This window comes from Loxodonta africana, chromosome 13 (genome assembly GCF_030014295.1).
Source record: "Loxodonta africana isolate mLoxAfr1 chromosome 13, mLoxAfr1.hap2, whole genome shotgun sequence".
In the NCBI taxonomy this organism is placed as follows: domain Eukaryota; kingdom Metazoa; phylum Chordata; class Mammalia; order Proboscidea; family Elephantidae; genus Loxodonta; species Loxodonta africana.
The window spans coordinates 26438210-26451534 of NC_087354.1; the positions used below are offsets into that span (position 1 = coordinate 26438210).

The following is a 13325-nucleotide window of genomic DNA, read 5'->3' on the forward strand; positions in this document are numbered from 1 at the left end:
TGTGTATGTTCAATCTTCTGTATTTAAATAAAAATCCTCTCCATTAAGATTTAACAGACATTGGAAATTCTATTAACAGAAGACAGAGTCCTTCATTTCATAATTAGAAATATCCCAGGGAGATGTAGTACATTTAACTTATAATTATAAATGGCTGTTATGCTTTTCCTCTTTATAATTGATCCCTAATTCAGGATTAATTGCTTCCATATCTCTGCCATATCTCCTTCATATCTTTCGCGCGCGCACACACACACACACACACACACACACACACATATAAATTTCTTCTTGGCAGGCCTCACCAACTAGACTGTGAACTTCTGGTAGATAGGGATTATATCTTAGGCCACTTTAGCCTTTGAGTATCTTTCATATCTGTCACAGTACCTGGTAAAAAGTGGTTGCTCCATAAATGTTTTTTCAATAAAAATGAATAATTTACAATCAGAATTAGCACAAAAACTCTCAGCTCTGAAAAGAGTGTTTCTCACCTGTTGGCAAGAAATTTGAACCAGATGTTCACCATGGTTCCAGACTTTTCTCTCAGATTTGTCACATGATTTGATTGCTTCTCAGGTTTAGAAGCTGGCATTGTAATAAGATCAAAACTTCAAGTAGTGATAAAATAACAATGTTACTTTCCATTTGTATAATTATCTTATTGCTGAAGGTGTTTCAATATCTATAATTTTGTTTCAGTCCTCCTACAACTGTGCAATCCTAGAGAATTGCATGGTGCATTTCATTTTGTTCTTGTTTATTATTGGAATGATATAAGATTCTGGTGGGATAATCATCATCACTTTGGGAAAATAAAAGAATATTCCCTTATTTGGAGTTATTTTCTATAAAACTATTAGGAGAAAGGGCAAGAACCCGGTGCAGGTTTCCTAAAGGGATAATAAAGCATGGATAAAATGCCAGTTGCCAAGTACAAAGCTGAACTTATTTCCATATTTCTCTGCCCCTAAGGAACACTTTTTTTTTTTTAAGGAACACAGGAACACAACCAACGAGGCAGTTAGCACACTCTTGTTTTTTGAAGGGAAATAGGAAAGGGCTTGGGCCAACATGTCTCCATCCTAGGAAATGGTCCATGTACTAGACCTCTTGCCTGCAGAAAGAGACACAGGCAACTCTCTTCACCCAAGCCTATCATCCTGGTGAGGAAATGGCTCCAGCTCTGAGCTTATCTTCTCTAGTATTTCAAATGGAGAGGCTAAATTGACCTTTATTTTCTTCACACATAGAAAACAAAGTTTTTATGGAATAAAAATGGCTAAGACACTATTAGAGGTGTTCTTGAAATTTTATGCCTCCGTAGATAGTTAACCATCAAAAATTGTTAGCAAAGGGAATGATGATCATTTTTGCCTAGAGTAGAAAGACTTGCTATTGCTAATTCTGACAATTGTCTTATCTCTCCTAAAAGTGGCAAGAAACCTGGGAATTTTGACTGGACTGGGGTTCTAGGAGCCAGGAATGGTATGAGTTTAATTAAGAAGGGTTGAGGCCTGTGGCTATACAATTTGGAACAAAGTGAAATGGAAGCAGGCAGGTTGAGACTAGACAAGAGAGTGTCTAGATATTAAGGAAAAGATCCCTAAGCAAGAATTGGATCTATGGGAGTGATTGCCAGCAGGTGACTGCCTGGCTGGAGCAAATATACCTAGGAAGACCCTTTGAGACGTTAAAGAGTAAGAGACTCTTTCATACAATACTTGTATTGGAACTTATGAGCAGGGAAGGAGTATTAAAGAGTACTGGTTGAGGCTAAAAAGTATCGCACATCAAATAGAAATCCATTAAGTGTGTAATGTCAAACATGGAGTGCAATCTACACTAATTGGTAGTATAGTTCATTTCTGGACTAGTCCCTTGAATAAGATTTTAAGCTTGGATTTAGCCAGTAAGAGATGTGTATTTTAAATGCATTGAAGGAAGGTTAAGGTGTAAATAAATCATGCTGCCATCCTAAATTGCCAAAGAGCTGTTCCTTGAAATTGTGGCCTGGTTAACAGCCATGAGACTCAAGTTTTAAGTTGGCAACAGAAACATTCAATTCTTATGTAAATGAAGGTGAACAAGGGAATGTGCTCTACTCTTCAGACAGACCAAATTAATTAACATCATATCATAGCATCAGGGATGTCATCTGCTAATACCAAGCAGCTTTACAGGTGTAACTATCTTGATTATCCAAAGAGCTTGTCAGCTGCCACTGTGAGTTATTTTGATATTAGTTATGAGAAAGCTGAGTAATTGCTGGGTTTGTGGCTATGCTGACTTACCAGACAAGATGGACAACTGAAGGAAGGGGTTCTATTTCCTTATCCTAAAGAATAAAAAGGTAAATATCCATCACACAGGTGGAACTTGAGAGCTTTATGGGGCTAGTTAATAGAGTGAGCCCTGGAAATTCCTTTTATGATACATGGGTTTGTGGAAGGAGTTTTTATCTTTGTCCACGACTTCCTGATAGCTATTAGGTTTCATTGTAAGAGAACTTACAAATTGCAGTTGACTTCTGAAACGCCAATTGGAGCTTCACACAAAAGTCAAGAATGTTGAGGACAGGTTATACCAATTTCAAGTATGAAAATAGGTGGGCATTCAGTGATAAAATGAAGGGCTAACTTTAATTAATAATTAAAGGACTAGCTAGTGTATCTGGAATATGGAATCTTATTTTTTCCTTTTTTCTAACTGCATTTTCAAATTGAGATATAATGCATATCAGTGTATAATTCATTGGTTTTTAGTATATTTACAAAGTATTGCAACCATCACCACCATCTAATTCCAGTACATTTTCCATAACTCTAAAAACAAACAAATGAACAAACACGCACTGTACTCACTAGCTGCCACCTCATTCTCCCCTCTCCCTAGTCCCTGGCAACTATTAATCTATTCTCTTCCTCTATGGATTTGCCTTAAAGTTGTCATTCCCAGCATAGTAGACCTTATGATTATTTGATTCAAAATGACCAATACCAGTCCTTTTCAGCTCACTAATGCCTAGGATATGGATGTTTATGCTTTCCATTTCATTTTTGACCATTTCCAATTTTCCTAGATTTATACTTCACACATTTCAGGTTCTGATTATTAATGGATGTTTGCAGCTGTTTCTTCTCATTTTGAGTCATGCCACATCAGCAGATGAAGGTCCCGAAAGCTTGACTCCATTCACCTCATTAAAGTCGACTCTACTTTGAGGGGGCAGCTCTTCCCCAGTCATCTTTTGAGTGCCTTCCAACCTGAGAGGCTAATCTTCCAGCACTATATCAGACAATGTTTTGTTGCTGTTCATAAGGTTTTCACAGGCCAATTCTTTTCAGAATTTGGCTGCCGGGTCCGTCTTCCTAGTCTGTCTTAGTCTGGAAGCTCAGCTGAAACCTGTCCTCCATGGGTGACCCTGCTGTTATCTGAATACCGGTGGCATAGCTTCCAGCATCACAGCAACACGTAAGCCCCCACAGTATGACAAAATGCAGACACGTGTTCTACTATGCTGGGAATGACAACTTGAAGAGGAATGGTGTTGCATTCATCGTCAGAAAGAACATTTCAAGATCTATCCTGAAGTACAACACTGTCAGTGATAGGATAATATCCAGACGCCTATAAGGAAACCAGTTAATACGACTATTATTCAAATTTGTGCACCAACACTAAGGGCAAAAATGAAGAAACTGAAGATTTTTACCAACTTCTGCATTCTGAAATTGATCAAACATGCAATCAGGATACACTGATAACTACTGGTGGTTGGAATTTGAAAGTTGGAAACAAAGAAGAATTGGTATTTGGAAAAAATGGCCTTGGTGATAAAAACGATGCCGGAGATCGAATGATTGAATTTTGCAAGAGCAACGACTTCTTCATTGCAAGTACCTTTTTTCACCAACATAAATGGCGACTGTACATGTGGACCTCACCAGGTGGAATACACAGGAATCAAATTAACTCTATCTGTGGAAAGAGACAATAGAAAAGTTCAATATCATCAGTCAGAGCAAGGCCAGGGGCCAACTGCAGATCAGACCATCAATTACTCATATACAAGTTCAAGTTGAGACTGAAGAAAATTAGAACAAGTCCACAAGAGCCAAAATATGACCTTGAGTATATCCCACCTTATTTAGAGACCATGTCAAGATCAGATGAATTGTGGAATGACATCAAGGACATCATCCGTGAAGAAAGCAAGAGGTCATTAAAAAGAAGAGAAAGAAAAGACCTAAACAGCTGCCAGAAGAGACTCTAAACTTGCTCTTGAACCTTGAGTAGCTAGAGCAAAAGGAAAAAATGAGGAAGTAAAAGAACTGAACCGAAGATTTCAAAGGGTGGCTCGAGAAGACAAAGTAAAGTATTATGATGACGTGTGCAAAGACCTGGAGATAGAAAACCAAAGGGGAAGAACACACTCAGCATTTCTCAAACTGAAGGAACTGAAGTAAAAAATCAATATTTGAGTTGCAATAGTGAAGGATTCTACAGGGAAAATATTAAATGATGCAGGAAGCATCAATAGAAGATGAAAGGAGTACATAGAGTCACTATACCAAAAAAGAATTGGTCAATGTTCAACCATTTCAGGAAGTCACATATGATCAGGAACTGATGATACTGAAGGAAGAAGTCCAAGAAGCACTGAAGGCGTTGATGAAAAACAAGACTCCGAGAATTGATGGAATACCAATTGAGATGTTTCAACAAAAGGGTGGAGCGCTGGAAGTGCTCACTCATCTATGCTAAGAAATTTGGAAGACAGCTCCCTGGCCAACCGACTGGAAGAGATCCATATTTATGACTATTCCCAAGAAAGGCGATCCAACCGAATGCAGAAATTATTGAACAATATCATTAATATCACATGCAAGAAAAATTTTGCTGAAGATTATTCAAAAGTGGCTGCAGCAGTATATCCACAGGGAACTTCCAGAAATTCAAGTCAGATTTGGAAGAGGATGTGGAACCAGGAATATCATTGCTGATGTCAGGTGGATCCTGGCTGAAATCAGAGAATATCAGAAAGATGTTTACCTGTGTTTTATTGACTATGCTAGGCATTCCATTGTGTGGATCATAACAAATTATGGGTAACACTGTGGAGAATGGGAATTCCGGAACACTTAATTGTGCTCATGAGGAATCTTTGCATGGATCAAGAGGTAGTCTTTCAAACAGAACAAGGGGATACTGCATGGTTTAAAGTCAAGAAAGGTGTGTGTCAGTGTTGTATCCTTTCACCACGCCTAGTCGATCTGTATGCTGAGCAAATAATCCGAGAAGCTGGACTATATGAAGAAGAATGGGGCATCAGGATGGGAGGAAGACTCATTAACAACCTGGATTATGCAGATAACACAACCTTGCTGGCTGAAAGTGAAGATGGCTTGAAGGAGTTACTAATGAAGATCAAAGACCACAGCCTTCAGAATGGATTACACCTCAACAAAAAGAAAACAAAAAATCCTCACAACCGGATCAGTAAGCAACATCTTGATAAACAGAAAGATTTCAATTTACCTGGATCCACAATCAACAGCCATGGAAGCAGCAGTCAAGAAATAAAAAGACGCATTGCATTGGGCAAATTGGTTGCAAAAGACCTCTTTAAAGTGTTGAAAAGCAAAGATGTCACCTTGAGTACCAAGGTGCGCCTGACCCAAGCCATGGTGTTTTCAATCAATCCCCTCATATGCATGTGAAAGCTGGACAATGAATAAGGGAGACCGAAGAGGAATTGATGCCTTTGAATTGTGGCGTTGGCGAAGAGTATTGAAGATACCATGTTCTGCCAAAAGAAGGAACAAATCTGTCTTGGAAGAAGTTCAGTCAGAATCCTCCTTAGAAGCAAGGAGTTGACATGTTGTCAGGAGGGATCGGTCCCTGGAGAAGGATATCATGCTTGGTAAAGTGGAGGGTCGGTGAAAAAGAGGAAGACCCTCAATGAGATGCATTGACACAGTGGTTGCAACAATGGGTTCAAGCATAGCAACAACTGTGAGGATGGAGCAGGACCAGGCAGTGTTTCCTTCTGTTGTGCATAGGACCACTATGCATCGGAACCTACTCGGTGGCACCTAACAACTACAACAGTGGATTTGCCAATTCTGAGCATTTCATATAAATGGAATCATGTAATAGGTGGCCTTTTATGTCCTGTTTCTTTCATGTAGCATAATGTTTTCTAGGTTCATTCGTGTTGTAGCATGAATAGGTACTTCATTCTTTTTATGGTTGAATAATATTTCATCGTATGGATGTGCCACATTATGTTTATCCATTGATCAGTTGATGGACATTTGGGTGGTTTCTACTTACTGGCAGTTATGAATAATGCCGCTATAAACATTCATGTACAAGTTTTTGTGTGGCCATATGTTTTAATTCTCTTGGTTGTGTAAATAGGAGTGAAATTGCTGGACTCTATGGTGATTCGATGTTGACATTCTAAGAAACTACCAAAATTAATCCAAGCTAGTTATACATTTTACATTCTACTAGCAACATATGAGGCTTCCAATTTCTCCACATCCGAAGGGTTTTCAATGACTTATTTTTTGGAAGTAGATTGCCAAGACTCTAAAATATACTTTGAAAAATCCTCCCTCCCCCCACCCCTTTAATGTCCTTGGTTTCATTCCTGATTTTAGTAATTTGGGTGTTCTGTTTCTTTTATTGTAGGTCAGTTTAGCTAAAGGCTTGTCAGTTATGTGGTTATTTTCCAAAGATCGACCTTTGGTTTTATTAATTTTTCTATCTTTGTTTCATGTATTTTTATTCTAATCCTTATTACTTCATTCCTTATGCTTCATTAAGGTGTAGCTTGCTCTTGTTTCCTGGTTTCTGAAAAGAGAAAGCTGGGTTAATTAATTTCTTTCTTCTGTTTTGATATAGGCATTTGCACTACATATTTCCCTTTAAGCTCTACTTTTGCTGCATCCTGTAAGTTTTGGTGTCTTACATTTTCATTTTCTTTCATCTCAAAGTGCTTTATAATCTGCCTTGCGATTCTCCATTTACCCATTGATTATTTAGGCATTTTTTTTTTTTTTTTAATTTTCACATATATGTGAATTCTCCAAATTTCCTTCTGTTTTGAGCTCCTACTTTCATTCCAACGTGGTTAGGGATCGTACTTTTTACACTTGAGATCATCCATGTACACTTGAGAAGAATGTGCATTCTACTGCTATTAAGTTTTGTGTTCTGGAGATGTCTGTTAGTATAATTAGTTTATAGTGTTTCTCAAGTCTTCTGTTTCCTTTTTGATCTTCTGTCCAGTTGTTCTATTATTAAAAGTAGGGTATCAATGTCCTAGTGTTATTATAGAACTGTACTCTTCTCTTAGTTACTTCATGTAATTTGAAGCTCTGATGTTAGATGAATATATGTCTGTAATTGTGATACATTTTTGTTAAATTGACCCTTTTGTCATTATAAAATGTTCTTATTTGTGTCTAGGAAAATATTTTGTCTTAAAATGTGTTTTGTTTGATATTAGTCTAGCCACCTAGACTGCATAGAATACCTTTTCCATCCTTTTACTTTGAACCTATTCCTATCTTTGAATCTAAGGTGTGCCAGCACATAGTTGGATTACCCAAAACCCTCTGCTGTTGAGTTGATTTTTTTTTTATAGTTGGATTATATGCCTTTTATCCATTCTGGTAATCTCTATTTTTAGATTGGGTAGATGAATCTGTTTGCATTTAATGTGATTACTTATAAGGGAGGATTTATTTTTGTCTTTTTGCTCTTTGTTTTCTATACTTACATGTCTTTTTTGTTCTTCCGTTCCTCAATCACTGCCTTCTTTTGTGTTAAATAGATATTTTCTAATGTACCATTTAACTTCCCTTGTTGTTCTTTTTTTCTATATGTTTGAGTAATTTTCTAAGTGTTTGCCTTGGGGATTACAATTAACAATTTGTGACAATCCAGTTTGGATTATTATAAACTTTAATAAAATTTGTTGTTATGGATTTAATTATGTTCCCCAAAATTACGTACTATAGTGTAACTATGACCCTGTTTGGAAATAGAAATTTTCTTTTGTTATGCTAATGAGGCCATACCAGAGTAGAGTGGGTTCTAAGCCTAATTTCTTCTGTGTAGTGTCTAATGAAAAGAGCAGAATAGATGTAGACACACATAGCGGAAGCAGATGCCATGTGTAGATACATCTACAAGTAGTCAAGGGACTCCAAGAAAATCCTGACAGTACAGAAGTAGAAAGACACAAAGATCCTCCATTAGAGACCACAGAGAAAGGCAGAGTCTAGTCCTGATGTCTCCCTGAATTTGGAACTTATAGCCTCCAAAACTGTGAGAAAATAGATTTCTGTTCTTCAGAGCCACCCATTTGTGGTTTTGTTACAGCAGCACTAGGTAACTGAGACAATACTGTTGTCTTAGGCTGGGTTCTTTAGAGGAGCAAAACCAGTGAAGTATATACATACATATATATTTTAAAATATTTTTATATATATACAATTTTATTTCAAGGAAATGGATCATGCAATTGTGGAGGCTGGCAAGTCCCAATCTGTGAATCAGGCAGCAGGCTGGAGGCTCCTCCTGACTCATGTGGTTGCAGGGGCCTGATGAACCCCAAATCTGCAGGTCAGGCTGCAGGCTGCTGGTTCACAGGATTGCCAGAGCTGGCAAATCCAAAATCTGTGGGTTAGGGAGCAGGCTGAAAGCTTCTCATGTTCCAAGAACTGGAGGTCAGAGGATGACAAGCAAATGCAAGATTGAGAAAGTGCAAATTTTGCCAAAATATCCATATATATTGATGCAGGCCACACCCTCAGGGAATATCCCTTTCAAACTGACTGGCAGCTCACATCAGATCACAAAATAGAGGATGATTACATAATATTTGCCCAAGCATTAAGAATCATGGCCTAGCCAAATTGACGCATAACATTAACCATCACGGCCATATAAAAATTTGCTCCTATATGGCTTCATTCTTTGAGCTGTTATTACCACACAAATTACGTCTTTTTACATGGTATGATTATCAACACAGATTTATTATTATTGGTTTGTGAGGTTGTCTTTTAAAGCAAACAGGAGAAAAATGTGTTACAATAAAAAATACATTTATACTGTTTTTATATTTACTTTTATAGTTACTTTTACCAGTGATTTTATTTCCTGACCTGGATACTAGTTACTGTCTTGTGCCCTTTCCTTTCATCCTGAAGTCTTACCTTTAATATTTCTTATAGGGCAGGTCTATTAGTAATGAATTCTCTCAGTTTTTGTCCGACTGGGACTGTCTTAATTTCACCTTTATTTTTTAAAAGATAGTTTTCTGGGTATAGAATTCTTAGTCAGCAGTCTTTTTTTTTTTTTTTCCCCAGCACTTTGAATGTTATCTCACTGCCTTTTGGCCTCTATTATTTCTGATGAGAAATTCATTGTTAGTCTTTTTGTGGATCCTTTGAACATGACAAATCAATTCTTTTATGTTGCTTTCAGGATTCTCTCTTTGTCTTTTAACATTTAGATTATGATGTGTCTGGGTGGAGATTACTTTGGATTTATCCTACATGGATTTATTGAGCTTTTTGAATGTGTAGATTAATATTTTTCATCAAATTTGAGATGTTTTCAGCCATTATTTATTCAAATATTGTTTCTGTCCCTTTCTCTCCTCTCCTTCTATGTATATCTTGGTATGATTGGTGGTGTCCCACAGGTCTCTGAGGCTCTGTTCATTTTTTTATTTCATTTTTATTTTCTCAACGGATAATTTCAATTGACCTATTTTCAAGTTTATTGATGCTTTATGCTGATTTCTCAAACTTTCTGTTGAGTCCTAGTGAATTTTCCATTTTGATTATTGCACTTTTCAACTCCAGAATTTCTATTTAGTTCTTCTTCTTCTTTTTAAATTGTTTTTATCTCTTTACTGATATTTTCTGCTTGTTGAGTATTCCTATTATACTTTCCTTTACTTCTTCAGACAGACATGGTTTCTTTTAGTTTTTTGAACGTATTTTTAACAGATGATTTAAGCCTTTGTCAGTAAGTTCAATGCCTGGGCTTACGGAGGCACAATTTCAGTTGCTGCTGTGTTTGTTTTTTGCTGTTCTGTTTCTTGTGTATGGGCCATAATTTCTTACATCTTTTCATGTCTCATTTTTTTTTGCTTGTTTTTGTTGTTGAAAACTGGACATTTTAAGCAACATAATGTTGCAATTCTGGATATAAGGTTTTCTTCCTTTCCCTGGGTTTGTCATTTTTTTTAATTTGTCTTATTATAGTTATTTGTTTAGCGACTTTTCTGAATTAACTCTGTAAAGCCTGTATTGCTTATCATGTGTGATCACTGAAGTCTCTACTTTGTTATCTTAATGGTTGGATAATGATTAAACAGATTTTCTTAGATACCTGGAACCAAATAGGCCTCATAGGCTTTGCATGTTGGACCAAGTTTCAACATTCAGATAGGCAGTTTACACCTCTGCCTTAGCCTGCACTTCATGCTCACTGTCAGCCATAGGTGAAAGCATAGGAGCTTCTCAGGTCTTTCCTGAGTATGCACACAACTCCAGTCATGCGAAGAGTCCTATGCATGCATATTCCCAAGAATATTTTGGAGCTTTTTAAATCCCCCTATGAATATATTGTTCCCTAGCTTTTAATTTTAAGTATTTTGGTTAGCCTATTGTTTGGCCAACTGTGATCCACTGTCTTGTGCCATGATATTCAGTAATTGCCTCTGATTGTTTTTGACAAATGCCCCTGAGAAAAAGTCTGTTTCCACTGGGAAAACTCTGAATCAGGTCAAATAAAAAGAAGTGCTGCTGATTCTTCCTGGTTATGATCAGGGATCAGAGCTCACACTCATTCAGTGACTTCAGAACAAAACAACCTTATTGAAAAGTCTAGACACAACTTATATGACACTACTAATTAGATTTCACTTGTCATCTGCTACACTATCCCTGTCAGAGCCCAGCAAAATGAAAATTTAAAACAGATGACAGAGCAAAATGAGAAAACAACCCATCTTGATAATTGTGGTTACCCAATCTGTAGCCTGGTGTGAGGGGGCAATCATATCTAGAATATTGCTTCTTGTCTTGAGCTGAAAGTTCTGGCATTGAATGAACAAATATGTATAGTTTATTTACTGATTTTTTGCTTGAGATATTTTGCACCTTGGAGGAGGAGTGAGGAAGAAGTAGAGCAGGTATCAGTTTGTGTAAGAGTATTTTTATTATGGATATTATTGTGGTAATTATTCTCGATGATAAAGAGCTATAAAATTCATATTAGCTATGTTTAGCTGGAAAGTGTATATTTCAGCTTAAAATATGCAATGGATCAAAGATAATTTTGTTCTGGTTCATGAGTCCTAATTCAAAGGTGATTTGATCTCTCATACTGCTAAACTGACTTCCTGAATTAAAAAAAAAAAAAAAAAAGCAATGCAAGCTGGCTACTAGTGATTAAGCCTTCTGATGTTCTTCTTGGGCCTTAGTGGAAATAAGCTGAAAACTAAAACATTTTTACGTTAATTTCTTTGAGGGTGATTAAACCACTGCAAAGACTGAACTTATATCTTCATCAGTAACAAAGATGGCGCTCTGATCGTTCCAGGGAAGAACGATTAATATCACATCCACACTCAGTTGTACTTATCCTGAAAGGAAAATAGACCATGAGAATATGTGTCTCAGAAACTAGAGACTGGAAAATTCATTCATTTATTTATTATCTGTTAATTAAGTACTATGTGCCAGGAATTGTTCTAGGCATTGAGGATATAGTAGTTAAACAAAACAAGTGAAGTCCATGCTATTATAGAGCCTACACAGTAATGGGAAATATAGAACATGAACTGAACTAAATATGAATATGTAGTAGAACTTCTGATAGAGTTAATGCAATGAAAAAAGTAATATAAGTGAAAGAATAGAGACTGACAGAGTTGGAGAGGAGAGAAGATCCTTTCTGATAAGATGGCATTCGAATAGAAATCTGAGACAGTAAGTCATGGTTATCGGGGGGTGGGGGAGCGGTGGAGAAGCCAAATGGTTAGCTGAATCAGTAAATGCAAATGCCCTGAGAATGGAGTGTGCTTGGAACACAAAGAAACTAATATAGGTTGAGTAAAGTGGGCTAATGGAAGAGGAAGAGTAATGAAAGATCAATTTTGAGAGGTGGCCAGGAGCTCATTCTTGTAGGATCTACTAGGATGTATCATTCTGAATAAGATTGGAAGTCACTTCGGAGGAATTTGAGCAAAGAAATGACAGAGTCTCACGTTGTTGTATGCAGAATAAACTATGGGGAAGGAGTTGGGGTGGGCAGCAACAGAAGCAGTTAGAAGACTCTTGCAGTGATCCAGGTAAGAGATGATGGTGACTTGCGCAGAGTGGTGGTGGTAAAGGTGATAAACTATACTTGGTTTGAAGGCAGATTCTATAGAATTTTCTGGTGAATTGGATTAGAGAAGGAAGTGTTAAAGATGGTTCCAAGGTATTTGGTCTGAACAACCAAACAAATAGATTGGGAAGCCATTTACTGAAACTAGAGGAAAGGTGCTCTCTCCTTCTTTGTCTGCGAAGCCTAATAAATTGTTTCTTTGCCTTTTTAAGTACCTAGAATTATGCATGTATGGTACAGCTAAACAATAAAAATAGGCTACAGGAAATTAAGGTAAGATTTAAGCCAACACAAAAGCTTTTTTGCAACCAAATGTTTATGAAGCACGTCAAGAGAAAATGAGAACAAATGATTAGGAAGAGGAAGATATTAGCAGAAGATTGTACTTCGGGAAAAGAAATTCTCAGATCTCCAGACCACCTGTTTTAAATTTGGTGAAAGATCTGTGTTCAAATTTTTGCTTGAATTATATCACTAGGAACAGTTATGTAACCTTCTGAACCACAGTTTCTTCAAATATAAAATGGAGATTGTTTTGAGGATAAAATGATAAATTAACTTTTCTTACTCTTATTTTTTATTTTCTCATGCTTTCTCTAAAGTCTCAAAAAAATAAGTCCTATATTCATAATCTAACTAGCCTCTAAAATTTATATAACAAGTAGTTATTGAGAGCCATTAAAGGTAGGGCCTGATGCTAAGTATTGAAGCACATTTCGTTAAATATACAAAATATAGTTATAGACTGAAATGATTTATAATCTAGATCTGTAGTTCAGTTAATTGAAAGCACAGGGCAGTATTTCACTGTGGTTCATTTGACGGTGATGCAAAAATGAATGCTAAAAAAGACCTGTTTTAAAAACTCCAGACATTTATACATCACGTATTATGTA

General features: G+C 36.7%; 1 protein-coding gene across 2 annotated transcripts in view; it reads left to right on the plus strand.

The window, feature by feature from the left end:
- AGBL1 (AGBL carboxypeptidase 1) overlaps window positions 1-13325 on the plus strand; it is a 968506-nt gene that overhangs the window by 430557 nt on the left and 524624 nt on the right. The window lies entirely within an intron of this gene.